Genomic DNA, 5246 nt, shown 5'->3' with positions numbered 1-5246 from the left:
GGCATCCATGGTAAAAACAACCAAAAAATTCGTAAACAGTGTTTGTTTTTGGGTCAAACCCATCGACGAAGAGTCCGCCTTTCTCTAATTTCACTTCACCTGTATTTCAGCTTACAAAGACTGTTCCGCTCGAAACGTCTCACCATAGGGTCAAAGCTCTTACTGTACAAGACTATGATCTTGCCAGTCCTCATGTATTCTTCGGAAACTTGGGTTCTTAGCAAGAAAAATTGCGAACTCTTGGCCGCGTTCGAGAGAAGAATCCTCCGAAGAATTTTTGGCCCCCTACGTGAGGATGGACGATTCTGTAGCCTACACAATGACGAAATCTATGAGCGATACCATGACCGTCCGGTTGTGGATAAAATCCGGCTCAATAGGTTACGGTGGGCGGGTCACTTAATCCGTATGGATGAGGATGATCCCACCCGGAAAGTCTATAAGGGCAATATCTATGGTAGAAAAAGAAGACGAGGTCAGGGCGCCAGACAGCCGGAATGTCTGGAGTTCCTTATTGGGGCAGGCCTAGACCGGATACCGGTTGTTGCGCCGTTGATGATGATGATGTATTTAGTGCGGATAAAATTCCAACTGTAGTATTCATGCCTTTGAAATGTAGCCATTTGAGTGAAGCAAATGAAAATTGTTTTCCTTTCAAATATTTATTTTTTGCCATGATAGCCAAGGTTTGAGCTTTTAAGAAATTTTTTCGAAATACCAGCATGCAGGCAGATGCTATTGTTAAGGATTCTGTGAAAGGGTTAACCGCAGTTATTTCCAGAAATTCTTTCATAAATGATAAGCATCCTAAACGTAAAATAGTGACATCATTGATAGGGTACTTTAACATTTCATTTTTATTATCAAACATTTTTGTACAATTTGAACTGTACCATTCTAAGAATTTCTGTCTCTCTTTTTGCTTCATTGAATTGTAACCATATATTTTTGGTGTCGGGTATTTCCCAATATAATTAAAATTTTCCTTTGTATTGAAAAAGTATGGGTAGTAACCCTTATTATGATTTTCAAATCCAAACACATCAGAAAATTTGGATGAAGGAAATGGCAGAAAATTTAAAGAGTCAATAAAACTAACATTTTTACAAGTTAGTTTCATTATTTTAATGCCATTCATTACAGGATTAATGGCGAATTTTCTGTTCAAAAGTTCTAATATTAGAAAGTGTCCATCGAAGCCTTGAAAATTATGCGCAACGCAAATAATGTTTGTCACATAAGATCGCGTCATAAACACGTAATTGATAAATTGCTTCACAACATCGATGTCTTCATTATATTGGAAGATATGCTCTCTTTTACCACAATTGACACAATCATTTGATATCTCAGAGTCATTATAACATGAAAAACACACTTGATGGGCAGTTATTAAATTTACAATATGTAAATGTGTATCTGGAGATGCACCGTAAATAGTATCTTGTGTGGTTTCGCAGTCGAAAAAAATAATTAGAAAACGTGAATTACCTTTCCCCCGGTATGGTTGAATGTAACATAGATGTTCTTGTGGAACTACTTTATAACATGTTTGGCAATAGTACTCATTACATGTATGATCTCTTTTACCTCTAATAACAAAGTTCAAGAACTTGTTACATATCTTACAGATTTGTAAGGAGTCACAAACACTATCTTTACGAATTTTATTCTGAATATGCTGTAGATAACAGTGTTCTCCTCTAAACGATCGATTACACTTTAGGCAATCCCTCAATGTAGAAGTAAATTGGCAAGGAGGATAGCAATAACAGTATGGACACTTCATTGCACATTTATGAAATCTGTAATTGCTGACATTATCGCAATAATTGCAGGTATAATTCTTATTAAAAAAGTCTGTAAGCGATTTGATAACGTAGTAATGGTTTTGTAATGCGGAATAATACAGGTAAATTTTTTTTATTTCGGTCATAAAAAAATTATATGGAATTTTAAATAGTATAGAATTTGGATCAGTGATATCATTGTTTAGAATATAATCAGAATAAGTCTTTTTAAGAAATATAACACATACTTTATCTAGAGTATAATATTAACTCGCAATAATTGCATGCAAGGTATTAGTTTCGATTGTCAACAACGATGGTAAAGAACTCGCGTTAAAAATGTATTGAACAAAATCAGCGAAAAATACATTGCATGAGAAATTGGTTGACATAGCGTTTTTTTTTGTAATATTCGTACCTACGGCTTTTTAGTCTACTAAGAATTTTACCTGTAAGCAAAAATTTTGTATATAATAAATGTTCAAATGCAATAAAATTTCAATATGGTTCAAGCACACAAGCCTTTAATTTGTTTAAAGCTTAGGTGAGACTGCCTAAGCACTTGGCCATATTCAGTTTGATTTTTTTTTAGAAAAGTCAACATTTTCTGGTCCGTCGAGCCGGATACTGAACGAGTTGGAGAAATTGTTCTCTACCGCAATCTTTGCGCTCAATATTTTCCACCGTGTAAATTGAACAAATCAATTTGGTGCAAAAGAGTGGCAAGACTCCGGTGCTAGAGAGCTTAAAAGTACCCATCCGTCAGTATCCTTGTAGATCCGTGACGTCACAAGATGACCAAGGAGGTGATCTTAGTACAGCGGGATAATTTCGCCAGTCTGAACAGACTGAGCCGAAATCATTTGAAGGACAGAAAGGAGAGGCATTCCCTTGGCTATTTCCAAGCCAGAACACAACGTCTGGAGGAACTGTGGCAGGCTTGCCAGGAACGACATGGAGCAGTCCTGGATGACCTTTCAGGAGATTCCAGTAAACAGAAGTCCTACTTGGAAGACTATGAGAGCGCCGAAGAAACGTATTTGGATTTGCTTACTCGTTTCAAGTCGGGCTTGGCGGCATACCAGCCAACCACGCAACATATGAACAGCAGCGGTTCAGTGGCGACGAACCGGGTGCAATTGGAAAGATTGACTATCCCGAAGTTTGATGGGAACTACAGTCAGTGGCGCATGTTCAATGACATGTTCAATTCGTTAATTCACTGCAACGAGACGCTGTCTGCGGTTGAAAAGATGCAGTACTTGAAAACTCATGTTCAAGGTAATGCTGCAAGAGTCATTCAACATCTGGATGTGAACAACGAAAATTACGAGGCAGCAAGGCAGATGCTGCGAGAACGGTATGACAACAAGCGAGCCATGGCATGGAATTACTTGCACAAGTTCCACAACTTGCCAATGGCAAAGGAAGATTCTGATTCCTCTATCAAACGAGTAATGGACGCCACCGCAGAGTTCATCGCTAATATGAATAGCATCGGCGTCAACACTGAGCATTGGGACTTATTGGTCATTTTCGAAACAACTCAGAAATTGGACCAACAATCTCGACGATTATGGGAGGCATCACTGGGTGCTAACGCAGAGTTACCCACCTTGAAATCGTTTTTGGAGTTCCTGACGAGTCGGTTCAGGGCACTCGAGGCGTTGAACATTCCTCGGAAAACTTCTAAGGGTGACTCACTGACGACTACAACGACAAAGGCATGCAGCATTTGCACCAAGGACCACTACGTGAATCAGTGCGACAAGTTCAGAGAGATGGCCGAGCAACAACGGAAAAATGAAGCAAGAAAACTAAACTTGTGCTTTAACTGCTTGAGGAAGGGACATGGCGTCAACCAATGCCCCTCGAGTGGCAGGTGCCGAACATGTTCGAAGAAGCACCATTCGTTACTACATAACAGTGAAATCACAAGCATCTCAAAAAAATTGACAGTTGATGCTAAACCGTTCATCCCGACTACCCAAACGTTGTTGGCTGGAGATGGAACGCTGGATCAAACAGTACTACTCGGAACCGCTCGAGTTGATGTACAGAGTGTTTCGGGCGAATTTGTGACTTTGAGAGCTTTAATAGATTCTGGGTCGCAAAGGAGTTTCATCACGGAATCAGCGGTTCAATTGCTTGGTCTACGAAGGCGATTCTCAAAGATACATATATGCGGAGTCGGAGCAAGTACAAGACTGCAGACCAGAGGCAGTGTGGAGTTAGTGATCAAGGCAAAGTATGGGGACTTCACAACCAATGTGTCAACTTTAGTACTACCGACCATAACGAACTTGCATTCGTCAACCGAAACCCCAGTCAAGCTACCAGCGGGACTATCAGTCAAAAAATTAGCTGATCCCCAATACGGAACTCCAGGGCGAATCGACATTCTGCTTGGAGCAGACATCTACAACGAGATCGTGTTAGCAGGGTTCAAAAGGGGATCTCCTTGTGTAGTGAATACCAGATTTGGCTGGATTTTACTCGGTCCGACTTTTGCTCGAAACAATCAAGAGGGAATATTGACATTTATCGCTACTGAAGACAGCACGATAGGCTGGTCAAGAGGTTTTGGGAAATCAACGAGATACCGAGCGAACAGCCGGTAATAAGGGACGAGCAGGCAGCTATGGAATGGTATCAGCAGACCACCAGGAGGGACGAGTCTGGCAGATACATTGTTCGGCTCCCGTTTAAGCAAAATGAGGATCCCGGAAAAAACCGTGTGCAACTCGCAGCAAAAGGCGTATATTCGTTTCTCGCAATAGGAAAAACGATTGAACAACGACGATGACTTAAGGAATCAATACGTAGCATTCATGGAGGAATACCTTGAGCTAGGCCACATGGTGGAAGTGCCAGTCGCAGATAAGTTTACAAAACAGACATATTACTTGCCTCACCATGCCGTACGCAAGGATGACAGTACCACCACAGAGCTTCGAGTCGTTTTCAATGCGTCTCAAGCAACACCAAGAGGCAAGTCACTCAACGATATCTTGCTCGTCGGTCCCAACATTCAGAATAGCATCACTCATGTATTGATGAGATGGAGAACGCATCGATACGTGATAGCAGCTGACATAGAAAAGATGTACCGACAGATAAGTATACATCCTCAGGATCAGGACTATCAACGAATCCTGTGGCGAAGTCATCCATCCGAACCGATTAAACATTTTAAGTTAACAACAGTTACATATGGCACGGCCAGCGCCCCGTACTTGGCGATGCGCACTTTGCATCAGCTATCGGATGACGAAAGGATGCACTATCCAAAAGCGTGTCGAGCCATTAAAGAAGACTTTTTTGTGGATGATGTCCTAACAGGCGGAGATACAATCAAGGAAGCGCAAACCTTACAGCAAGACCTTATCAAAGTGCTACAAAAGGGAGGGTTTAAATTAAGGAAATGGGCAGCAAATCACGATAGTCTGTTGGAGT

This window comes from Hermetia illucens, chromosome 4 (genome assembly GCF_905115235.1).
Source record: "Hermetia illucens chromosome 4, iHerIll2.2.curated.20191125, whole genome shotgun sequence".
In the NCBI taxonomy this organism is placed as follows: domain Eukaryota; kingdom Metazoa; phylum Arthropoda; class Insecta; order Diptera; family Stratiomyidae; genus Hermetia; species Hermetia illucens.
The sequence above is the reverse complement of the archived record's forward strand: the minus strand, read 5'-3'. Positions refer to the sequence as shown.